Source organism: Cavia porcellus, unplaced genomic scaffold (genome assembly GCF_034190915.1).
Source record: "Cavia porcellus strain 051 isolate PalLab524CR breed Dunkin Hartley unplaced genomic scaffold, mCavPor4.1 scaffold_10, whole genome shotgun sequence".
Classification (NCBI taxonomy): Eukaryota; Metazoa; Chordata; class Mammalia; order Rodentia; family Caviidae; genus Cavia; species Cavia porcellus.
In genome coordinates, this window is record NW_026947493.1 from 29,428,615 (window position 1) to 29,455,831 (window position 27,217).

The 27,217-nt window shown below is 35.9% G+C and overlaps 1 protein-coding gene across 13 annotated transcripts in view; it reads left to right on the forward strand.

Annotated features, from left to right (window-relative positions):
* The window catches only part of Fhit (fragile histidine triad diadenosine triphosphatase), a 1,402,288-nt gene that overhangs the window by 30,973 nt on the left and 1,344,098 nt on the right, over positions 1-27,217 (forward strand). For 9 of the 13 annotated variants that reach the window (XM_013144142.3, XM_013144139.3, XM_063257178.1 and 6 more), the window contains one exon: positions 12,826-12,874. The exons of 1 other annotated variant lie outside the window; for it this stretch is intronic. The gene's annotated coding sequence lies outside the window, so the exon portion shown is untranslated. Of the gene's footprint in view, positions 1-6,327; positions 6,416-7,737; positions 7,911-12,825; positions 12,875-25,756; positions 25,776-27,217 lie in introns of those variants that run through there. 3 more of the 13 variants (XM_063257165.1, XM_063257167.1, XM_063257168.1) reach the window with 2 other exon arrangements.

Consider the following 27,217-nt stretch of genomic DNA (forward strand, 5'->3'; position numbering starts at 1 on the left):
CCTCATACTGACAATACCCCTCACTTGAGTCAGGGATTGGGGACTTACTGAAATACACCATCTGGCAAAATACGGAAGGCCAGCCCTGTGCCAAGTGAAAAAGCTGCACCAGTTCCAACTCTTGTGTACTTTGCACATTATTTGGATGGCTTGCAAAACGTTTATCACTTTTTAATTAGGAATGGGTAAGAGATTTTAGTACCCCAAAGAAAATGTCAACAGCCCAAAGATACAAAAATTAGCCAGTATGTCACGAGGGGCAGTAACCACTTAACTTTGAGCTTGCATAGGAAACAAGGACAGTTTCAACTTAGGGCCTTTGCGGAAGCATATGGGGGTGGGATGTCCTTGGTCTGTCTGAGAGGGGGAACAAGGAATCAGGTCTTTCTGTTATTCTGACAGTTGCCTAGCTCATTTCTCCTGCAGCATGGCCAGTCCTTGAAAGCACATGCCAGAAGATCAACTCAGTTCTGCTTCTTGGCCTATCATGTAAACTGTGGCCTGTCATGTTCATTAAAATGAAAATTTGTTGAATGGAATTTGCCTGACTGGCAGAATAGTTTAAATGTCAGATGTTGTTAGGCCTGGATATAAATATTATGTTTTTATTGTTAATTAATTGCAGTGCCTCAGTACCAGTGATCCAAAATCCAATTTAGTCTGCAATAGGCCTGTGGATAAGGGCCAGAGTTAATGAATGCAGAGGAAAAAAATGTATTCAGAGTTTCTATTGTATCTGACAATGTCCCCTTAGAAAAATAGCAAATTTTGGTGGGTCATCATAGTTCATGAAGTGAAAAACAGGACAGAATGAACACTTTTTGTATTTTGAAAACTCAGTGTTACTATCAAATCTGTTCTGCTGCTAGCCCTATGTCTATCTCAGCATCAAAATTCCAAACAGATGCTATCCTCTTCCCTTGCCTTGTTCTGCCTCCAGTGGTATCTACCCTTGGATCTATTGTTATGTTTATAGCTCATTTCAGAGTTGTAGAATTGAGGTATATAATCTTAAACCCTTTGTTTTTAATGTGTAGCGTTCATTTTCTTTTGCCATCCACTCTTCTTTTCTTTTGGTTTGCATCCTTTGTTTTGGTCCCCAGGCTCAGCAGCCTGTCTGTCAAGTCTGCCACTTTTTGTTAAGATCCTTTTGCTTCCAAACTGAGCTAGTGACTGAATATCATTCAGAATAATTCTGTTAGAACTGTCTGCATTAGAAAGGGGGGTAGAAATCTTGCTGATGTTCAGACCTTAAAACTGACTCTTACTGCAAAGCCACAAACCAGCAGGCATGGTGATCACCATCCTCAACCAACATTTTTTTGTTCAATATTTGCTATGCGGGTGGCATCTTACCCTGCCACTTCTGTGTGTTCCAGAAGCAAGGGATGTGCCAGACTGAGGAGAATTAATTAAGACTTTGGAAGGCAGGACTAATGTGGTCCAGTGGTCAGGGACCCTCATTTAATTTCTGGCATCCTGGTCTGGGCCAGCCTTGTTTGCCCCTGCAATTACACCAGCTGAGAAGCAGAGAAGGGAAGATAAACTTTGTTCTGCTTTGAGTTTCTCTGTCCAGCAGTGTCTGTCAGATTAAAAATGAGAGGGAAAGAGACCAGAGAATCTACCAGATGGAGAGTTCAGAGGAGGGCACAACCAGACTCCCTTTCCACAGTGACGTGGCTGGGCCATTTGAACACTGGGCTGGGAGCCAGGCAGAGCACAGACTGTTTCCTGAACCTGTAGTGGAGCAGGGGTCTGGCAGAACAGTCACCCTTACACCAGGGTGGGTACAGATTCAACTGGCACATGCAGACCTAGACCAGGTGAGACAGGTCAAGCATTAGCCCCCAGAAGTGGTTCATTCTGCTAGGAGGTTGGATCCCTCATCCTGGACTCCCCTTAAGGGTTCTTTCCCTAAGCCATGTGGGAGTTAGAGTTGGTAATTACAGAAGCCAAATAGGGAGTTGGCATTCTGTGACCTCTCTGTTTTTTTCCTAGAATGAAGCAGCCTTGCAGGAAAGGTGACCTTAGATAGGCTGGAGACAGTGGTGACAGCGGTGGTCCTGTTACTTGAAGAGACTCGCATGTGGACAGCAGTTCCAGGCAGCAGCTGTTTGGTGAGGCCACAGTGCCTTACTCTCAAGCCTCTTAGTAGGATATCTTTACAACTGGTTTCAGCACATATTTAGCAGGATGTGATAGGGACAAACTGGGTTAGGAGTTTGCACACATTAGAGTTTTAAAACTAAATCTCTCTGAGCTCTATGTGATGATTTAAAGGTAAAAAGGAGATTAAACACTGAATATCTGGTTAGACCCCCTTTAAAAATGGATTATTTTGATACCACATCTGTATAACCTGAGTTTCTCCCAAAAATGTACCCGTTTTTTTTTTTTTTTTTTCTTCCAAATTTAAGTTTGTGGAGTTTGGGGAGCAGGTGCTATTGGGAGCAGAGCTGTTTGACTTGAAATGTCACCTCATTCTGAGAAAACATACTGGGGTTATGTTAGGGCATCCCTGTGCAAATGTCACATTGTCACAGTGTCCTCCTGGCATTGGGTTAGCACTTTCTATTGCTGTCTGGTGGTCAGACAGTTCACTGACCTCTCCACTTCTGCCCCATCCACCTTCAGGGCACCAACCCAGCTTAGGTCATGCTCCCTGAAATTTCATGCAATTTGATTTGTTTGTAATTTTATGAATTTTCAGATGCTAATTATTGGCTGATTGGTATTCTGTTCCTCAGTGGTTACATAATGATTTTCCAGTTCTTATGCTGCTTGGCAAATTTACTTTTCTAATGCCTGGCAAATATGACAGTATTGAACAGGTGTGGCACAGGTGTGTGTGTGTGTGTGTGTGTGTGTGTGTGTGTGTGTGTGTTGCCCAAGAAAGTCAAGTGTTAGTGAAAAGATTTTTATATTTTGAAGTTGTTAAATTCAAAGTGAGACAGACAGAGAGAAAGAGGGAAGGAGGGAAGAAGAGAAATAGAAGTAGAGATAGAGATGAGAGAGAGAGAGAGAGAGAGAGAGAGAGAGAGAGAGAGAGAGAGAGAGAATCCAGAACTAACGATAGCTTTGTATTTACTAATCAGCTCTTAATGGTGGCCCATGCCTATAATCCTAGCAATGGGGACAGTCAGGCAGAAGGCTCACTGTGAAATTGAGGCCAATTTGGGCTATATAGTGAGCTCAAGAACAGCCTGAACTATATGGTGAGAACTTGTCTCAAAAAAGAAAAATTCCTAATCAGTATTTACCTTTGATAGTAATGAAAACATTCCTTTATTAAGCAAATTTTATTATATGTGCTGTGTTATATGCTAGACACTGAATTCTGTGTAGAATAAAACATGTGATTTACATTATTGTTGAACTTATGGCCTAGTGGAAAGATTTTCACATACTTATTTTTACAATAATGATCAGTTTTCTAGGCAAATCACAAAAGTAAGAATTATTCTGGTTATCCCCTCTTAACTCTAACAAAAAATTTCACAGATTCTCAGAATATTCCATGAAAAATGCATACATATAAATTGAAATAAAATGTCTTAAGAATATATCCAAGAAGTACCAGTTTTGGGAGGTCTTTGCTGCTATTTCTTGGAAGGTTTTAAATCACTGCGAAATTCTCAAATAATTCCATGTGTTTAAATATTCATTCATCATTATATAGTTTAAGTAGGGCTTGTTTTCCAACTGCCTGCTTTTCACTGATATGTAGAAAAAGGCTTTAGGAAGAGCTTTAGGAGTCTTCTTCTCTTAGTTGAAAACTATTATTTGAAAGAATGTTGCAATAATTTGCAGTAACAGCTCAGTGAATGTAGCATAAAAATGAAAATTAGGACTGAATTTATTCAGCCTTTTCATTTTTGCATCTAAGTGCACAGATTCTTTCCAGGTATGTTGATTTCTTAAAGGTATGTGAGACACTTAAAGGTCAGTAACCAGTCCCTGAACATGGCAAGTAAATCATATGAGAGCTGCAGAAGGCAAAAATAGAGATAAATTCTCTTTTTCCTGTGCAATCTTAAATAAAATGCAGTTGGATGGTTCCTAGAAATAGGCTTCCATGGGAAGAAGATGAATCATAATCAAAGTGGACTGCTGTAGATTTGAGAACAATGTTTCTTTATATTCAGCTCACTTTGGGACATAACACTGGGTCCCACAAACCCATCTCTTTGTTTTCTACTGTAAGTTTTGACTTTAGCATAATAGTAGCTGGCTGTTTGTCTCATTGAGATATATAACCTTTCCTCCAAGGGATATAGAAAGCAACCTTTGTGTTTACTTCTTACAATGAAAGGCAAAGTATGTGCCCATATACAAAAAGTGTCAAACCAGTAGTTATACCCACATGATGCTTCATGGACCAATTTTCATGTTTGTTTACCTGAGTATTACAGACATTCAGGTATTACCTGAGAAATACTCAGAGTATTACCTGAGTGTATTATAGTACACTCACACTAGTCTAGGATTTTTTTTTTTTTTAAGTTTTCTTTTGATTTTTCTGGTAGAAGTAGCCTAGTTAGCACATGAAAAACCAGATTTGCCAGTTTCGGAGGAGATCAAACGTGATCATCAAATTACTTATGCATGGATGATGAAGATAAAAATTATGGTAAAACACGTTTTCCATAACAGAAGAGTGGTATGGGTGTAGGATGATGTTTTATGATAATCACTTTGATGTTGGCCATGTAAGCCAAAATTCTTGTGACAGTGTAATGGAGCAAGAGTCAGCCAATACAGAAATAGGGAATTGGGGCCAGGGATATAGCTCAGCAGGATAAGTGCTTGCCTGGGAAGCACAAGATCCTGAGTTTGATTCCTGGTACAAAAACAAAACAAAGCAACAACAAAAGCAAAAAAGCCCCAACAACAAATAAATCAATAAACAAAACCCCAGCAAGCAAACAAATAAACACATACAAACAGGGAATGCAGAACTCCTTGGTTTAGATGATGAAGAAAACAGCAAACTTGTAAAATGGCTGTAAAACCAAATGAAACAATTCACTGTTGGAATAGGTCTAAAAATATAGTGAGGGTCTTAACAGGGATGAAACATATTGGACAGAATGCCAGTACTGCCATTCAATGTTGAAAATAGTTACAGATGAAATAGTACAAGGTTCTGTAAAATACACAAAGGCTGAGATACAAGTAAAATGTTCTGTATGCACCAATAGCCTTATTCAAAGAAGTATTTATTATGACACTTCATTAGCTGAACTGATGTATTTGTAAGTCTGATTATACACAGCAGAGTTCTCTCATAGTAATCACAGGAATGTAAAAGACTTATAGGAGAGTGATATGAGATATGGCATAAAAATTTATACCTTTGTAGATGTGAAGACTCATCATGCTTTCAATTTAGGAATTTATCCTGGAATTCAGGTCTTTATTCATATAGTAATAAACCAAATGATATTTAATGTATTTGTTGCTCCCATTACCAAAACTATTTGGAATGTGACATTTGACAATTGGCACACCAGTTTCCAAGTGATGTTATATTTGCTAAGAGAGTACAAGTTGACCAGTGCAGGAACATAGCAGATATTTCAAATGAAATGTTGTAATTTTGAAACGGTATTCAAAATTGTAAAATATTTGGATTTCAGAAAGATTTACATTGGCTTCATATATGACAAAGAAAAAATAAGCTGGTGCTGCTGATGTTAACATTGCATCCTGATAAAACTCTTAATAGGAAATCCTTAATAAAATGGAAGCCTGAGATAGAAACTTTTTACGTGCATGGAACATGCAGTTGTCTTGTGTGAGGACTTCCTTGGATTTGACAGTTGAAACAAAAATTATTTCTATGGTAGATTTTTGCATTTACATTGTAGTTCACATAGGTTTTTGTTTATTATGTTATATCTTAGGTTTTGTAAGCAAATACACAGCTAATGTGAAAATGTTGATGTCTATTCTAAGCACTCATTACACATTTGATACTTTATTATATTGACATTTTATATTTAGGTGTGATAATTGACAAAAAGATTTTTCATATAGTGTTGTTGGTATTTTCATTGTAATCCATACAGGAATTTATTTCTGATGTTACCCTTTGGTTTTGTAAGCAAGGACACGGATGATGTGAAAATGTTTGTGTTGGGGCTGGGGATTTAGCTCAGCGGCATAAGTGCCTGCCTTGCAAGCAGGCAGTCGTGAGTTCGATCCCTGGTACCGATAAAAATGAAAAAGACAAACAAAACAAAACGAAAATGTTTGTGTTTCTTATAAATGCTTAATACAGGTTAAGAATTTAATACTTTATTTTATTGATACTTTATACTCCAGTTAATCATACATTGTATAATATAATAAGAACATCCTGACAAAGCAGCAAGACCAGCAAGATGTCAAGTATGTCCTATGAAAAGACAAGGTAAGCAAAATACGTGTGCTGTCAGTGTAAGTGCTATGTGTCTATGGAACATGCTGTTGACATATGTGAAGGCTTAGGTGTGATAACTGAGATAAAGTTTTTTTTGTAGAATGCTATTGGTATTTTCTTCGTAGTAATATAAGAATTTATTTCTGTTTTTTTGTTTTTTTGTACCAGGAATTGAACTCAGGATCTCACGTGCTGTGTCTGGAGCCCTATTTTTGCTTTTCTATTTTACACTTTGTACATCAAAAACCAGTTGATATTGAAAATTTTGATGTTTTTCTAATAAATAATAAATATTAAACGTTCAGTGCTTTATTTTTGGACATTTTTTTCCTGTTAAGCACTCATTGTTTAATAAAACTCATAAAATTAAAATTAATAATTAATTAATAGGTCTATTCTAATAATAAACTTGAGTTTGACACACTCACAGTTATGCTTCTTTATGATTAAAAAATGTGGTATGCTCTGCAGATGGGTGGTGGGGGCAGAACATGGATAGAGGAGCTTGAGATTTATAAAAATCTGAAAAACTACCCCTATAAATTGTGTTATTAGCCTGTTCACTGCTTCCATGTTTATTTCTTTTTGCAACAGCTGAAGTCCAAACCTATGTGGATTATTATAAATTTAATTTATGTCTTGTAGAAGGTCATATGAAGGATATAAACTGTACTAGAATGAAATATGAACACATATGAGAGGAGAGGGAGATAGTATTATATAGTAGTGAGAAGTTTAGGCTCTTACTTTTTGGGTTCAGGGAGAATATGGGAAAGAAAGAACTTTATGAATGGCTATTCTTGTCTAATGATACATACTTTGGGGATTGGAACAGGAGCTTTTTGGTCCTGACTTGTTCCCACTTTGGATTAGTAACAAACAAATACACGTACAAAACACATAAATTTTTGCACATCAAAGATATACACAAAATCATGACACAAAATCACAATACACAAAATCAGCTGGATGTGGTGGCACATGCCTATAATCTCAGCACTTGGGAGTCTGAGGCAGGAGGATCACTGAATTTTGAGGCCAACCTAGGCTATATAATGAGTTCAAAATCAGCCTGAACTGCATAGCAAGACCCTGTCTCAAAAAGATCCCCCAAAAGCATGAAATTCACTTGTTCTTACTTATTCAACAAGTGTTTAATGGATGATTGTCAGTGCTGAGATAGAATCTGGCACTTGTAATGTGTGTGTAGATAGATTGGTTTGAACAATAAAGGCCATAGGTTGTAAAGAAACAAGTTCTAAGGTAGAATATAGGCACATGAAAAAGTAATACTTTTTTTTTTTCTTTTGTAGTGTTGAGGATTGAATCCAGGAGTACTGTGCCCCTGACTGTGTCTGTAGTCCCCCTGATCATTAAAATTTTGTCACAAGTCTTGCTAAGTTGCCCAGATGGGACTCCAAATTGCAGTTCTACTGACTCAGCCTTCCTTAGTGCTGGAATTCCAGGCATGTACTACTGGGTCTGGGTAAGAAATGAATATTTTTAAGTGATAGCATGAGTATTTATCAGAAAGTATTAAATTACTAAGTAGAGCTCTCTTTAAGACTAGTGCCCTCACCTGTCCTTAACCTTCTCAGGAACCTTCAATATTGGTTACCTTTCTTTTTCTTGTACATCCACTTTTCTTATCTCAAATGTGCTTTGTCATTACCCTGACATGCTCAGGTTGTGTCTTTTTATAAACTACAGAAACAAATTCTCTTATAGTTCCTTGTCCTCTACCTACCATTTGCTTTCTTCCTTTGGAGTAAAACTTGAATAGAATTGTCATTATTCATAGTCTTTATTTACTGATTGCCACTTCTTTCTTAACCAACTCCAAACTATATTGTTTGTTTACTTGCTGACTTTCTTGATGACCTCCAAATTGGGTGTTTTAGTATTTATACCACTTATACCACTTATACCACCTTTCTGTGACACTTAAGGGTTTTGTTTAACTTCTCTGGAAATCATTCTTTTTGCTCTGTAGAATTCATTTTTCTTAACACAATTATTAAATATTGTGTTTCCTCAAGGATCAGTGGTAGACCTTTATGTCTTTCTAATCAACACCTTTATACAGAAAATCATGTCCTTACAACTGCACTTACTTGTTACAGAAAACTCACAACTCTTAGACCTCCTTTCTGAACCACAGACATGCACCTAAATTCTTACCTGGTCCTTTTTTTAATAGGTATCTTTTAAGCCTTCAAATCCATCATATCTATAACCAAAATGGTGATCTCTTTGGATTCCACATGTGGATTTTAATGCACTGGAATTTAGTCAATGTCCTTGTCCAGTTCCAACTCATAAAGGGAAACCATACTAAAGATTGCAATTTTCAAAACTGCTTTTATACCTTTATAGTTGTTTCCAATTTTGTGTTATTAAAAAACCTTTATTGTTTATTTGTGTGACGACTCTTGTCTGCCTCATATATAGTCAATTTTTGCTTATGTTCCATGTGTGTTTGAAAGGCAGATTACAATTTCCCAAAGTTGATTGTACCCACACATTTATCCAGTCCATGTGCTCTTTCACAAATTGTGATCAACAGTTCTTCTACTTAGAGGTGTGTGTATGTTTTCATTCTCTCTCTTTGAGTTAGGATAGGAGTTTGTGACTGGCCTGACCAACGAGTGTACTGTAAACAGTGTCATGTGACTGTTGACTCTAGGTATTAATAAAGACTGCTCTTGTCTGACTGTCTTTTGGAACTTTTATTTTTGGAACCAGCCAAAGGAGACTCAAGCCACATGGAGAAACCACATCTGTAGGTATTCCAGTTGATAGCATATCTTTGGTTTCAGCAGGACCTCAGCAATACCTGCTAGATAAGAGAGGGAACAAGGATTCAGATGATCCCAGTCCCTGACTTTAAAGTCTTCCAGCAGAGGCATGGTAGCATTCAGAAAAGTCATCTTACTGTACTGTGGCAGAATTCCTGCCCCATAGAAACTATGAGTGATAATAAATTATTTTCTTAAATTAATAATTTTTGAGTGATTTGAAATATAGCAATAGATAACTAATATGAATACCTGTTTTCCTGTTGTTGCTAATTTTAGTTTTGTCTAATATTAATTTATTTCTATCAGTTCTCTGCTGGTTTCAATTCGCTTTGTGTAGAATTTTTCATACTTTTCCTTTCAAATCTTCTTCATGTTTTAGAAGTGTTCCTCATAAAGCACATAAGCAAAAGTGTTTTTAAGAAATCTGTTATGAAATATTTTTCACACATATGCTTAGTATCATTACTGATATATTTAAACTTACTTGAAATAGTTTTTATGTACTGTATTTTCATTTACTTTTTTTCTACTTTCTATTCTAGTATTCTCCAGATAATTCATTAAGTTTCTTGTACTCATAGTTTCCTCCACTGTTTTGGAAATTTTTATTATTTTAATGACTTACAAGTTTTAAAATGTAAAAAAGAATATATACAAAATAATTTTTGAAAGTATGTATCTTTTGAACATGCACATATATTTTAAATAAAATCAAAGACTAATCATCTAGATACCTTTGTGCAAGTTAAGACATATGCAGCATTGACATATTTCAGTATCTGCCTTCTACTGTATCTCCTTTCTATACTTCTCCTTTATTGTGTCTTCTTCCCACTACAACTTTGATAGCCTGAATTCTGCATAAATCATGCCTTTGCTTTATGGGTAGCTTTTTGCTGCTACATGGTATATCTCAAAACAACATAGTACTTATTTTTACCTTTTTAGTATTATACAAAGGGTATAGTCTTCTATGACTTGCTTTCTTTATGCCATCCATGTTGATGTGGGTAGTAGCTTCACTGATTTTTTTCAAACATGTATAGCATTTCATTGTAAGTATCTGTAAAAATGTGTTTATTGCATTATTGATCAAAGTTTACATTGCATCCAGCTTTGTTTTTCATCCTAGCAGCGCTATTCTAAACACTATTGTATTAATCACTGGGCATGTGTGCAAAGGCCTCTGGTTACAAAGTAATGTTGGTTATTCTTAACAAGTTATCAGTAGTTTTAATACCTGTCTGTAACAGCCTAAACTAGTTATTTCCCACTGCCTTATACCATATGATTGTGTCAGTTTTCTCAGTTTCACTTTACTTATCACCCCTAACATTAGTAGTTACTGTTGTCAGTTTTTCCATTTTCAGAAATGGGACTTAATAACTTGATTAGTGCTTGTTATTTATTATTACATTTACTATACTTATTATCACGCTTATCATAATACCAGTTCCTTTGTCACCATTGTTTCTTGCTCCTTACTCTTTCCTTCTGGGTCAGTTCCTTCTTATTCAAGTGTATCTTTCAACAAAAATATACTACTGTGAACAGTAAATAGTCTTTGTTTTCGGGATAATGTTCTTATTTCTCTGTCATTTTTGAATGATAGGTTTAGCACAAGTATAGAGTTTTAGTTGAGCTATTTTTTCTTTAGCACATTTAACATGATATTCTATTGCTACTTTTCCTTTTGTGAATGACATGTTCTTTTGCAAGAAGTCTGTTTTTATCCCTACATCCCCAGTTGACTTGAAGACTTACTTCCTGTCTTTGGTGTTTTGTGGTTTCATTCTGAGTATCTAAGTTTGGATTTGCTTTTATTGAAATGTAGGTGTGCTTTTCAAGAAGACTCATATCTTCTATTAAAAACATTCACATCTATTATCTATTCATATTGGTCCTTTTCTTTTGAACTTGGAGATATATCTATATATTCTGGGTTTAAATATCACTTTATTTTAACATTTTTATGTGTTTATAGTAAATAATCTGTAAATCTCCTGTATTTCACAAAATACAATATTATACTACTTTATCTATTCTTTCCCGTATTATCTCCTACTAACCCTATTGCTTTCCATGTAACAAGGAGGAAAAGAAAAATTTCTTATGCTTTCCTATTAGGGTCTTGTTTCCTACATTAGCATTCTAAGATTTTTTTTCCAAGCCCATATGTCCAGCTTATTCTTTGGTGAGTATTCATCAGTAGTAATGGTCTCTTTGTTGAGAAAGAGTGATATGGGGGAAGGGTGGGGGTAGCCTAGCAAGAGCTAAGGCAATCACCTAGGATGTTAAGGACAAATAAATAAACTGTAGGAGAATCAAGGTGTTTTTGATCATTCCCAACTACTGAATATTTAGGAGATATTTTACAGAATTTGGTCAAGAATGAGAGAAAGAGGCACATTCCTATTACTTTCATAGAACCACTATATAAGTAATGTTGGCCACTATAGGATCTTGAATTCTGAAGTTACTTTTTGTTTAACAACCATAATTTCACATCTTTTCACAGGTGGTACTAACTTGTGAGTGGTCAATGCATAGTATATTTTAGTCACAGGGAACTGAAGTTAAAAAGCCAAGATTTGATTTGAACTGTGGAGTTGTAACTTTTTGTTTTGTGAGCTTCTTCTGAGAAATGGTTGTACTCTACCTAGAGAAAGGCTGATTAAACATGTTAGCATGCACACACATACTCATGGAGGCGGTGGTGAGGTCTGGGTTTGAAGGACCACACCCCTCAAATAAATGGAATTCACTCCCCTAAGTAAAACTTTTTTAGGAAAGTGGGAATAGAGCATACAGAAAACATGACAAAATGAATAAGGAAATAAATGCCTGTCCCATTGCATGTTCCATATTAATCTTTAATTTGATGTTCATGTCTGCTTTTTATAAGCCATTCCCCTGTTAAGGAATTCCCATACCAAAATATTTGACTATAGATTTGGCTAGATTTTCTTTCAGTTCTGGGTATATGTATGTGATGGTTTCAATTGATAAATGTGCGCTAACCTATTTTCTATTGCTGATAATACAATGCTACAGACTGGAGATAGTATAAAAATTAAAAGGTTTGTTTTGATTACTGGCTCTGGAGATGTAAAGTCGAGGGGGTCACATTTGGTTATGGTCTTTTTGCTGGGAGACTTTCACATGTGCAAGACATCTCATGGCAAAAGACAGGGAGCACAAGTATATGCATGTCTATCTGATCTTTTTCTCTTCTTGATCACACCAAGATTCAATGGCAGGGTCTCCTTCCTAATGCCCTTGTCTAATCCTCTTACTTCCCCAAAGTCCCACCTGTAAATACAATAGTCAGATAAAGTTTTCCTACTTTTAATATCTCTTAATACTATGGGAATGAAATTTTGACATGGTACCTTGGGGAACATGCAAATCATATCCAAACCACAGTAAACTTTTTATTGGCTTCTGGGGCAGAAAGTCAGATCTATATGTCTTATCAGTGGCTTATTTGTCTAGTACCACATACTCTGGCATATGGAAATTTCATTTAGAAACATGGAAAGAAAATTTTAAGAGTTTAACTTACAGACTACTCAGGCTTTTGTTTTTATCTCTTTGTAGCTTTGAAGCTCAGCAAAGAAGGGAAATCCATTGAGAACAGTCTGTTGAGGTAAGTGTATTTATTACATAGCCTTGACAAACATTGCTTTTACAACATTGATTTTTCTTTTATTCAGGTATTTAAATACTTGGATTAAAGATACAGCTGACAGGACAACTTCCTTAACCACCTGCTTGTCCTCTCTCATAGACAAAAGTGCTGAGCAATAGTTAGCAGAGAGCAGGGAGAATAAAATGATGTGCTGAGGGTAGCCAAATGCACTTGTACGCTTGCTGAGTTTTGCTTTCTTCTCTGCAGTTAAGACATTACAGTGGAGTTCAGTTTACTAAGATTAATGCTAGGTGGAAAAAGAATGCTCTTGTACCAGTTCTGGTCAATAGTTAAATAAAACCAGTTGGCAAAATAAAGCATTTAAAATAAAATGCAGAGTGGCATTTCAATTGGGTTGGATGAGATTTATCTTGAAAATAAGTTGTGCAGTGCATGGAGAAGCTAGTTTTGTAGAAGGAAGAAAGCCAGCCAGTTTGGTGTAGCTAATTGCATTCTAGCCAGTCACCTAAGTGAGTTATAGGAAATGAACTTTTAAGCTGGAAGCAATGGGAAAAGTACCTACTCAGGCTCCTGTGAAACATTACAATCAAGGTGGTTTTTACATGGGAAAATGTAATTGTTTCTTCTCTGCTGGGTATATTTATAAGCACACCTCTGTACAGTATTATTCTTTGATTCATTGTTTAATTTCTGTTCTGCATGAAGTATTTTAATTTAGAGAATTCACTCTGAGGAATTATAAGGCTGCAGTTTCATCAAGAGTCTTTGGTGGCCAGGGTGAATTATGCCATAATTTTACCTTTGTTTTTACCTTAAATTATATTTTTGACAATTTTAGGGTTTTTTTCTTTCATTTTATTATAATAATCATGACCATGGCCACTTTAGTTAATGTTGAAGAGCCATTCTGATTTACTTTATATTTATCTTAATTATTCCTAAAACTTTATGACAAATCTAATTCTGGACCTGAGTTTTTAATGTTTATTTTGAGTATAGAGAAGAATTTTAAAAGGAAATTTGAGAAAATGCTTTTTGAATAATTAGAACAGGAACTTGTAGAATCTCCATTTTGATTGTTTGCTTGGGGGTGACTGAATTTTAGTACGTGAAGTCTGGTGGACTTAGAATTTTAATTACAATGATTGACCATTAGTTAAAAAAATACCATCTTAAAAAGAGGATAATTCATTCAGTTATATAATTTGTATACTCTGAAGGTTTGTATCATCTCTTGGAATGCAGTAGTACCTGCTAACCTTCAGACATACATGCTTTTAATTTATGATAATGCTGTTGTAGCTATCTGAAGCAATTTACAGATTTTAGGTGTAGCTATGGTGCTTGCATTCCTCTTACAGGGTATATTCATTTTGTTGCATCTGTTTTTTCTATCTCAATGAAATGTTTTATAGTATTATACTCTTGAGTCTGACGTGTGTTTAGTGTTGCTTTAGCTATTGGATGGTGGACAAATTAATCCCTTTTTCCTGATCAGTTTTCTAATGTGTAAAATGGAGATGATACTATTGTTTGCCTTGTGGTTGTTGTGGAGATTAAAAGAGTTATTGTAGGGTGAGTTCCTGCACACTAGCTCAGGCCCCAGAGAGTTTAAGATCATCGCTCCCAGTGGTTAAGGACCCTCCCAGCTTCCAGCCACACTAGATTGGGCTCTGCAGGTTTTGGGCCTGCCTGGGCCAAGCCCAGTGACCTTCTTTAAATCTGGGGAACTGGGCTGCCAAAAGTGAGTTCCTGCACACCGGTGAAAGTCTGGGGAGAGTTTAAGATCATTACTTCCAGTGGTTAGGTGCCCTCCTCGCTTGCAGCCACACTAGACTAGGCTTGGGAGGTTTTGCAGCCCAACTAGACCATAGTGACCTTCTTCATTTAGGGGAGCTGAGGGCACCTGAAGTGAGTTCCAGCACATTGGTGCTTGCCTGGGGAGAGCTTTGGGCCATCATCTACAGTGTTATGTGCCCACCAAACTTCCTAGAACACTGGAGGTGGCATGGGAGGTCCTATGGGCCTGACTGGACCATGCTCAGCAACCTCCATTCAGTCCCAGGAGCTGAGAGAATAGGAGACAGTCTCCAACACACCAGGGGAAGCTTTGAAACATCACTTGAAAAACGGAAATATAGGAAAATGACAAAACGAAAGAGCAAAATGCAATCTCAAACCTCTAGCCCATTCCAAGAAAGCCCAGGAGCCATGTATATAGAAAAAAATATATGCCATACCTCTGAAATACCTGAAATAATAGCAACTGAAATGAAGAAGCAATTCTGGGAAGCTTTAAAGGAACTTAAATTGGAAATAGTCTCTCAGATAAAAGAAGAAATGATAAAAGTAATAAAAGAGATGCTGGACACATCTAAAGAAGATACAATAAAAACATTAGAGGAATAAAACAAAAAGATAGAATCCCTGGATGAACAATATAAGAAACAAACAGAATACATGAAGCAGATTCAAAGAGATATACAGGAAATCAAAAATTTCATTGAAAGTTGTCAAAACTGCCTCAATGGAAGTGAAGATAGAATTTCAGACCTCGAAGACAAGATTGCAGCTAGGGAAAAGGAAAGGAAAGATCTTTTATAAATAAATAGAAATCAGGAAGTAATTCAACAGCTGCAAGATGATGCAAAGGAAAACAACATAAGATTGATAGGGATAAATGAAAAAGAAGGGGACAACACAAATGATATCAAGAGGCTATTTACAGAAGTAAGAGCTGAAAATTTCCCAAACATGAGAATGGAAACGGACATTAGGATCAGTGAAGCATATAGATCTCCAAATAGCCATAACCAAAATAAAACTACACCAACATATAATAATCACCATCCCAGAAATCCAACATAAGAACAGAATATCAAAAGCTGTTAGAGAGAAAAGAGAGATCACCTATAAAGGAAACCCTAACAGAATCACAGCAGACTTTTTTTAAAGACTAGTCAAGTGCAGTAGTGAGAAGGGGGGAAAGAGTATTTTTTTACTTTTTTTTTAACAGCAGACTTTTCAGGACAAACAATGAAGTGAAGAAGAACATGGAGTGAAGTATTTCAGATCCTAAAGGAAAATGATTTCCAGCTTAGACTGATGTATCCTGAAAAACTGTCCTTCTAAATGGATGGAGAAATAACATACTTCCATGACAAAGAACAGCTGAAGAACTTCATGATCACCAAATCAACCCTGCAAAGAATACTGAAAGACGGTTTATATACACTTAGGAAAAAACCACTAAGCAAAGCAGACAAACAGAACAGAAAGATAAAGATGCAACAGCAGAAAGATAACATGTCAACAATAAACCAGTACATAACAGTTATAACCATTAATGTGAATGGTCTCAATTTACCAGTTAAAAGAAACAGATTGGCAGAATGGATCAAGAAACAACATCCAACCATAAGCTGTCTACAAGAAACTCATCTAACCCAAAAGGAAACTCACAAACTGAGAGTCAAAGGTTGGAAAACAATACTTCATGTAACAGGAACCCCCCAAAAAGGGGCATAGCTATTCTGTTTGCAGATAATGTAAACTTCAAACCAGGAATGATCCAAAGAGATAAAGAAGGTCACTATATACTAGGTAGGGAAAACTTCAAGAGGAAGAGCTAACAATCTTAAGTATATGTGCACCAAATTCCAGAGGACCCAGCTATACAAAGCAAGTATTAACAGAAATGAAAAATCAAACAAGCAATAACACAATTATAACAGGAGACCTTAACACACCATTGACACTAAGGGACAGAGCAACCAGACAGAAAATCAGCAAAGAAATAACAGAACTGAATCAAACCTGTGAACAAATGGACTTGATAAACATACACAGAGTGTTCCATCCAACAACATCAGAATATGTATTATTCTCAGCAGCACATGGGAGTCTCTAAAATAGACCATATACTAGCCCACAGAATATACTTAAGTAAATGCAACAGAGTTGAAATTATCCCATGCATATTATCAGGTCATAGCACCATGAAACTAGAAATTAATGATAAAAGAAACTGCAAAAACCCCCAAAACACATGGAAATTAAATAATACACTCTTGAGCAATCAGTGGGTCACATGCGAAATTAAAGAAGAAATTAAACAATACCTACAAACAAATGAAAATAGAAATACAACTTACCAGAATCTGAGGGATGCAATGAAAGCAGTCCTCAAAGAAAAATTTATTACTCATCGTCCTGATGAGTTCACACATCAGGAAAACAGAATGAATACAAATAAACAACCTGATGCTACACCTCAAACATCTAGAAAAAGAAGAGCAAGTCCAGCCCAAAGCCAAAAGGTGGAAATTATAAAAATCAGAGCAGAAATTAATGCAATAGAGATTAAAAAAACAATACAATGAATCAAAGAGTTGGTTTTTTGAAAGAATACAATTGATAAGCACCTAGCCAAGCTTATTAAAGAAGGGGAAGAAAAAACTGTACTTCATGCAATAAGGAATGAACAAGGCGAAATCACTACAGATTCTGTGGAAATACACAAGATCATCAACATCTATTTTGAAAACCTCGACTCTCATAGGTTTGATAACACAGAAGAAATAGACAGATTCCTAGGAACATGTGAAGTGCCAAAGCTGGGTCAAGAAGATGTAAAACTGCTGAATAACCCAATTTCTATTAATAAATTGAAAATGTAATTAAGTCCTTACCTACAAAGAAGAGCCCAGGCCCAGATGGATTCACTGCAGAATTCTATAAGAAATACAAAGAAGACCTAATTGCGACACTCCTCAAACTTCAATGAAATTGAAAGGGAAGCAATCCTTCTTAAGTCATTCCTGGAAGCAGATATTACTCTAGTACCAAAACCTGAGAAAGACCCAACTAAAAAAGAGAACTATAGACCAATCTCCCTAATGAACACAGATGCAAAAATCCTCAATAAAATATTGGCAAATAGGATGCAGCAAATCATCAAGAAAATTATACACTATAACCAAGTGGGATTCATCCCAGGCATTCAAGGATGGTTCAACATACATAAATCAGTAAATGTAATAAACCATATCAATAATTCCAAAAGTAAGAATCACATGATCATCTATAGATGCAGTAAAAGCTTTTCATAAGGCCCAACTTATTCATGATAAGCACTTTTTAGAAAATTGGAATAGATTGTCTTTACCTCAATATGGTAAAGGCCATCTATGGCAAACCAACAGCCAACATCACATTAAATGGCCCAAAAACTGACAGCCTTTATCTTAAAATCAGGCACAAGACAAGGATGTCCCTTATCACTGTTCCTATTCAATATAGTACTGGAAATGCTAGCCAGAGCATTTAGACAAGAGAGAAAAATAAAAGAGGTAAAGACAGGAAAAGAGTAAGTTAAATTATTTATTTGCAGATGACATGATTCTCTATATAGAATACCCCTAAAGCTCCATTAAAAGACTCCTAGATATAATAAATAAATTCAGCAATGTAGCTGGATACAAAAATCAATACTCAAAAGTCAATAGCATTCCTATACACTAACATCAAAACCACTGAGAGAGAACTAAGAGAAGCCACACCCTTTACACTAGCATCCAAAAAAAATGAAATACTTAGGAATTAATCTTAGGAATGAAATAAGTAAAAGATCTATACTGGGAAAATTATAATACCCTGAAAAAAGAAATCGAAGATGATCTCAGAAAATGGAAAGACATCCCTTGTTCATGGATAGGAAGAATAAATATTGTGAAAATGGCCATTCTCCCAAAACTGTTATGCAGATTCAATGCAATCCTAATGAAAATAATATCAACATGCCTCATAGGTCTAGAGAAATCACTCCTAAAATTCATCTGAAACCAAAAGAAACCTAGAATAGTAAAGGCAATTCTAAGCAGCTAAGACAAGGCAGGAGGCATCACAATCCCTGACTGGAAGTTATACTACAAAGCTACTGTAATAAAATCAACATGATATTGGAATAAAAACAGATCTGAAGGTCAATGGAATAGATTAGAAGATACAACCAGAACTACAAACACACTCAACCATCTTATCTTTGATAAGGGGCCAAACATGTTCACTGGAAGAACGACAGTTTCTTTAGTAAATGGTGTTGGAAAAATTGGCTCTCCATATGCTGAAAACTAAACCTAGACACATGCTTATCACCTTGTACTAAACTAAAATCTAAATGGAACAAAGATCTGAATATTAAAACAGAAACACTAAATCTGTTGGAAGATAAATTAGGTAAAAATCTTGAAGACATAGGAGTAGATAGAGAATTCATGAACAGGACTCAAACCGCATGGGAAATACTTCCCAGAATCAATAACTGGGATTACATATTATTAAAGAGTTTCTGCATATCAAAAGTAATCTCCAGCATAGTGAAAAGAAAACTCACAAACTGGGAAAAAATCTTAGTGAACTGTCCTTCAGATAAAGGACTTCTGTCTAAAACATAAAAAGAATTAAAACAAATCAGACCCCCAAAATTCAAAGACCCAATCCAAAAATGGGCATCTGAGATGATTACATAATTCTCAGGTGAAAAAATACAAATGGCAAATAAATACATGAAAAAATGTTCTTCGGCATTACTCATTAGAGAAATGCAAATTAAAACCACACTGAGATTGCATCTCACTCCAGAAAGAATGGCCAGGATCAAGAAAACTACCAACAACAAATGCTGGAGAGGCTGTGGGGAAAAAGGAACTCTCTTGCACTGTTGGTGGGAGTGTAGACTGGTGCAACCATTTTGGAGATCAGTCTGTAGATTTCTCAAAAAGCTGGGATTGGACGTCCCATTTGTTCCAGCTATTCTACTTCTAGGCATATTCCCAGAAGAACTGAAAGCATCATACCACAGTGATATATGTGCACCCATGTTTATAGCAGCACAATTTGTAATAAATATTCAGATCTTAGAAACAACCTAAGTGTCCATCAACTGAGGAATGGATAAAAAAGCTGTGGTATTTTTATACATTGGAATACTACTCAGCTATAAAGAATGATCACATTAAGATATTTATAAATAAATGGATGCAACTTGAGACCATACTCATAAGCAAAATAAATCAAACTATATATATATATATATATATATATATATATATATATATACACACTGTATAGTCTCCCTAGTATAAGAAATGGTAAGAGTACTTGAGAGTTTATGGTAATTGTGATTCCCCATTACATTGTTTTGAAGTCTTACAATGTTTTCATTCCTTAGTTGGAATGGTTTTTATCCTGATTGGTTTGATTTTATTATCTGTGATGGTTGAACAGCTATTTTGAAGAAAACAAGACATTATAATAGCCAGTGCTGATTTAATATCATCTTGCTTTGAAGTCCTACCGTGCTTTTGTTCTTCTGTTTCCATTGGTTCTAAATGTTGGATTTTATTATGTATGATAGTATAAACAGTTTTTTTATGGATAATGAGATAATATAGTTGCCATTTTTCATTTTCTATTATTTGTTTCTGAATGCCCTGTAACCTTTCATTCTCTTTAATGGTTTTATACTATTTTGTTATGTTTGATACTATGTACATGAAGGTATGCTCAACTATTTCAAAGAGACATTACCGTACCTACTGTTATATCGGGTTGTCTTGTGGTGAAATACTGTGTTGCTTAAATTGTTCTGTTCTGATCTGCTTTGTTTTGCCTCTTTTGTCTTAATCTCTTTAAAATAAAAAGTATTAAAGTGGAAAAAAAGAAGAGTTATTGTATGTCAGTGATTTAGAACAGGTTCTGGTCCGTGATACATGCTGCTTATAATAGAAGTTAGCTGTTACTGGTCTTGTTAATGTCACTTTCATCATCATCATGATCATCATCATCATCAGCAGCAGCAGCACAACAGCATCCTTATTATATTATTCATTACGTATTTTGAGAACTGTATTTCTTTTAGGAACTTTAGATTAATATTTCTGAAAGAGCTGTTGTCACCAAAAAAGAGCAAAGCTGCCTTACCCTTAAGAATCAAAGAAAAAGGAGAATTTAAAAGTTATGCTAAAGTTTTAGAGACATAGGGAAAACAGTTTCTTGGGCTGTATGTGGTCAATTGTTATAATTTAAATCTAGAATGTCCCCTTAAAGGCTCTTGTGTACAGAGGTGGAGCTTTTGAATGGTGATTGGATCTTGTGGGTACAATACATGCTGTTAGAAGTTGGGACCCCATCAGAAGATGATGCAGACCTAGAAGGGTGTATGTGCCTCCTTCTTCGGCTTCTTCTTTTGCTCTGCTACCTGCCCACTGGATTTACTTTGGAGCCAGCAGACCACAGACTGAGTTTTTGAGCCAAGATAACCTCCCCTGCTTTACGCTGAAGGTATCTGGTTTGCCCAGTAATGGGAAAGTGATTGAGACAACTAGTAATTAACATAGGCTTAAGAAATTATAATCTTAAGAAATTAGTGATCTACTTCTCGTTAGATTCTTAAGCATTTTTTGAAGAAAGCCTTGGTAAGTGGACTGTGACACCCCCCACACTTCTATTTGTTTTTCCTTTATATAATTTTTGTTTCCTTTTGAAATACTTAGTCTAGTCAAACTGCAATTGGGGGTCTACCCTCTGCCTACAGGTGAGTATATAACCACAAACTTAGTTAAATGCATGTTTCTTCTTTAAATTTTGATCTTCAGTTAAGGGGTTACTGTTATTATCGTCATCAACAGTAGCAGTAGCAGCAGCAGCAGCAGCATCCTTATGAATTCATTCATTAGATAGTTTGAAAAGTCTGTTTTTTAAGACACTTCAGAATAATATTGCCCAAATGTGCATGTTGTTACCAAAGAAGAGTAAATTCTGTGTTGATCCTAGTTTTCAGATAACATGAGAAGTGAATTTTCTGGAAGTAAAACCTTGTCAAATTAAAGTTTTTAGTCATCAGGGAAAATACCTTCTTTAGGAACAATTACTAATTAGTATAATCTTAAAAAATAAAACTGGGCACGGTGGTGCATGCCTGTAATTCCAGCACTTGAGAGGCTGAGGCAGGACAATTACCATGAGTTCTTGAGGCCAGCCTAGGCTACAACGTGAGCTCAAGGTCATCGTGAATTGTGTAGCAAAACACTGTGTCAAAGAAAAAAAATTTTTTTTAAGAAAAATAATGGTCTTAAGGAATTAGTGGTCTATTGCTAGTAAAATGTTTAAGAAAAATTTTAATTTTCTTTTACCTGTCATACATCTGTTTTTCTTTTATTTCATTTTTAGGCATTTAGTATAGTAGAACTGTAATCAGGGTCTTACATTCAGCCTAAAGGGTGGGTGTATAACTAGCATTTGAATAAATGTATGCTCATTTTCTGGAATTTGGATCTTTAGCTATGGGATTTCCTCTTTGTCCTGGGTAGACATTCTAAATGACAGTATTTGCTATAAAACTACCACTAGAAGTTCTCGTTTTCTAGTGTCCGTGTCTATCTGGGCTACTAATGTCTTTAAGCCTCATTTCCCAGTCTGCTGTGGAATTCACTGAGCCTCCAGTAAGCCTTTTAAAATTAAGTCCTTCGTTTTTTGTTGCTTGTAACCACAGAACTTTACTTGTATTGGTAGTTGGTATATTAGTAAATTAGATTTAGTAACTGGGATTTGGAGATATACAATTAAAAACATCATTCATTACTTTTTTTCACCATGAACAAATATCCTAATATTTTGCAGTAGATTACCAGCCATGGGATGTTCTCAACTAGGCTCTCAAAATGAGCTATTTTGCTGGACTCCCTAGCACTCCTGTGTTTGGTAAAAAGAAGTCACTGTTGGTTGATTCTCTGAGCGCTTAAACACATGCTCATATGTGTGAGTGGGGCTGGCAATGAGGAGAGAAGCAGAGCCTTGGTCTCTTTGTGGCTTGAGGGTTAGAAAAGGGCTAAGATTTTCTTCTGTTTGCCCTAGCATCTCAAAACAAAAGTTATACTCTCTTTATGTTTTTCTACTTTTCTCTGATTTTTTATTTCTGTTTTTTTTTTTTTAACATTTTCTCCCAAACTCACACCTCTTCTCAATGATGGATAAAATGGGAGCAGTAAAACTCCATTATTTTGTATAGTAATTGGCACTGATTTTGGTTTTCTGAGAGTTGAATGGAAAAGTTTTCTGTTTTACTTTATGTTTTATTCGTTTTGTGCGACTGCTTCTCTGTTCTGTGCAGTGTCTGGACTTGGAGACATCAACTTTGTAGTCTTATTGTGAGTAAACAGCAGGAGAGCATTTTGTGGTGGGAGCCTTGGAGGAGGTGCTGCTGGACCTTCTTGTTTCATCTCTGCCACTTCTAGCTTTGTAACTGTACAATTCCCAACTTTCCCTAACGTATCAGATTCTACATCTGTACAATCAGAATAATCCTTACCCTACATATTGCTTAGAGCTGTTTTAGTGGTCACATGAAAATGTTTGTGAAAGTACTTCCCAAATTGTAAAGTGCTATAAGACATCTCATATTATTATTATAGCATACATATTTCCTAAACAGATGAAAAGTTGGGGAACTTGTTTTATGATGCTCGGGAGGAAAATGAAGTAAATGAACAACTGCATATGGTGGTTTGCTGACTATTTTCTATTTGTACCTTCTGTTCCTCTCACCAAAAGACCTTGGCTCCCAGGAAGCTTACCTCTACTGTCAGCTTCCCCCTGGGTTCTTTTGTCCCCAGACTTCTGTTGTAATAGCCAATGGGGAATACTGGGTAAAGATCTGGGAATGTGAGGTAGGAATCTTGTTCCCTGCCTTTCTCCTGCAGCACTGTGCTTTGGCAGTGGCTGTGTATCCTCTAAGAAAAGGTGCAGTACTTACTGTGGGACTACTTTCTGCAAATAGGTCTTTGGCATCTCTGGTAACTGTCTTTTCTGCAGAATTAACAGTTATAATTTTTGTTAACTTTAGGAACTAGATCACCCATACTGCCTTTCTTTATTAACCCTGCTTATGCCTGTCATTAAATTCCTCTCAGTTTCTCAAGTGAAGGTGCCATTGTGTTCCTATTGCAATCCTGATTTTACAATGGATTTTTGTGTTTTTTCTGCCATCCTCAATTCAACTCAACAGATAATGTCAGGGGCAAAGCAAGTGTTTAGTGCTCATTTGAAGAACTGGACATTTTGGTGACTATTTGGATAGATTACATCAGTCAGTTTAAAGAAAAAAAAGCAAGTTTTAGTAAATTAAAAGACAGATATTACCCCAGTATATAAAGAAATGCAATATTATACATGCTATGAATATCCTTTAAAATTTATTTTTATCTTGATCAAAACACTGATGATTATGCTGTTCAGATGCAACATCATTAAGAAGCAAGTACTGAAAAAGCCACATCTTTCTCCTCTAACTCTCTCCCCACTCCAGATGTCTTCCCTAAAATGGGCAACTTTTGAGAGCACTTTTTTTTTTTTTGGTACCAGGGATTGAACTCATGACCTTGTGCTTGCCAGGCAGGCATTTACACCACGGAGCTAAATCCCCGGCCCCTAAAACTGGCAACTTTCAATTTTGATACTTTCCATGTCAGTCTCTTTATTTCTAATGTGATTATATTATTTTTCCTATATCATTTTCAGAACTAGCTCTCTGATATCCCTTAGTCCTACTTCTTGTCCCTTACAGCCTTCAAAAACGTCACAATTTTTGTTATCGATAGATAACATTTATGTCATTGTGGTTATATATTTTCCCATTGCTGAGCCAAGTGATATAGTCAATCTGGTTGGTTATGCTTTTTTTTTTTTTTTTTTTTTGACATGCAATTTTTTTTCTATTTTGGATGCATATATGCTTTAAAACTTGTTTGTGTTCCTAGTGAACATCTACCTCAGAAAGTAGGTGGCACCAGCTGACAGTGTAGCTCAGTGGTAGAGCATACAAGGCTATTGGTTTAATCCTTAGCATGACAAAAAAAAAATTTTTTTTTTAAAAGATGTTGTTTACTTTCTGTCTTCAGAGGTTCAGAATCAGTAGTTCTATGATGTGGGTCCAAGAATTTGTGCAGTGGTACCTTGGTTACTAACTTAATTCTTCCCACAGTTCTGATCACAAACTAAATTGAACCCGAGAACTGAATAAAATTAAATGGTTAGGTTCAATGTTGACTTTGGAGAAATTGGATTCAGTTCTCGTCCAATTTGATTTGCGACCAGAATTAGAGAAAGAGTTAAGTTTGTGAATTGAGGTGCCACTGTATCAAAAAGTTGCGCAGGTAATTCCACTGATCATCAGGGTTTGAGGACTTCTGTTTTATATCTTATCATTACTATAATTACCACATGATGATTATCACTTGTACTATTAGCAGTAACAAATGACTGTTTTGCTCAATGCTCTCCATAGCTGAGTAGAAATTCTGATGTCTGTTAAAGCAGCTTCTCTTTAACCTCATAGGTGAGATTATTCTAGTAGATAATTCTGGTAATGAATTAGACCATTTTTAACTTTGGCAGTTGCTTTGGGAGGGTATATGCCCCATAGAAGTGGGATAAACTGTTTTTTTTCAGCTCAGCTGGTTGTTGTTTTCTCTGGTACAACAGTAAGGACAATATTTACCCCTAAGCTTTAAAGGATACCCACCCCTACCACCTTCTCCATCTTCCCTCATTCCCTACCCCTTTCAAAATGACATGTAGGGAATTGCAAAGCTTTAGTGAAAGAGAAACTTTGATGTCTTTGTTCTGTTTGATTTCTACCCTTATCCTCCAAGCTTGTGGCATTTCTTGTTTATCAGGCAAGAGAAAAGCAGTGAAATTTGGCCTGGGGTTTTCTCATCCTTAGGTGTGAAATTATTTCAGAACTTTAATAATAATACTTTGCATTTCTATAGTGATGTTATTTGAAGATCTTCAACTGTTCCTTAGTGTTAATAGAGCTTCACAGCACCCTCTGAAGTAGGTAAGTATTATTAGAGAATATTTCCTCCAAGAACATTTTCACTTCACATCCCATGTGTGACTTGAAAATGCTTTTGTATTATTTGGGAACCTCAACTATTTAAAGTGCCATGCATTTAGGGCACTTCTTTTCTTTTTATTCAGTTCTTCATTATTTCTTAGCACATGGGCGGAAATCAAGTATTTTCTCATAAGTGGGTATAAAATTAGAGATAATTAAAATAAAAACAATCTGTTATGGCCTTTTATTTGAATATTTTAAAAACATAATAATATTCGTGGACTCTCGAACTTTTAGTTTTACAGTTGTTTTTCCTTTTATGAAGTAGCAGAATTTTTGGAAATTAATATACTGAATAACTGAAAGGAACTGGGACAATGCTATACTTTAGGTATGTCAAGCCATATGAAAATACTTTGAGTTTGCATTCTGACTTAAAGGTTTTACTTTGAAAAAATGTTTTGAATATTGCTTATATGAATTTAAAAGTATTTATTTATTTATTTTTGAATCAGGGTCTTGCTAAGTTGTCCAGGTTGGCCTCCAGTTCACAGTCCTACCTCAGCCTCTGCAGTAGCTTGGGTCACCGATGTAAGGTGCTGCAGTCAGCTACATGCATGAATTTTAATCATGAATGTGGATATACATATTTACTTTTTATTTTCACTGAATTTTGGGATATTCTATCTCAGTGGTATTTGGGTTTTCTACTTACATAGTGTTATTGATGCTAAAGTGCTACAGGTCTGCCATATCACAGAACATTCGGAAAAGGCTGTTTCACTTTCAGTCCATACCAGTCACTTTGCAAGCCCATGTCCCTGTAGTGCAGCGAAGCTTTGTTGTATCTATTTAAAGATGGTTGAGCTCTTCATTGTGATTTCAAGGCCTTGGTGTTTATGTTCCCAGTATCTTGCCACCAACCCATCAAAGGTTCTGTCATCCCTCTAGAGTTCTACCAGGCAGTGAATGCCTACCTCTGCTCTTTTTCCTGCCATTACATCATATCTTGGCTCTACCGCTATGTGGGTGGAGCACTGACACCATCAGTCTAAGCACTATACAATGAACCATCACAAATGCACAATGCAAACTCATGAGGCCTGGGGGCCACAGACATAAACCATGACACTGGCATATAGAATGGATTGCCACAAGTGATAGTTTGGTGCTTTTCAACTATATTCTTGTTGTGGCACACATAGGAACAAGATTTGACCAGCACAGTTAAAGAGGCTGTTGGCAGCTGGAGGAAGGTGTGAATGTTCTGGGTTTGGGTATGGTTTTCTGCCTCTGGTTAGCCCTGCCAAGCTGCTTTGATATCTAAAGGAAATGTATATAAGAACAAACATAAACCTTTCTGTATTTTAAATAAGAAAAATAAGAATTTATACTTTGTCTGGGAATTTTTTTAAATATATTTTTAAAATGATATTTCCAAC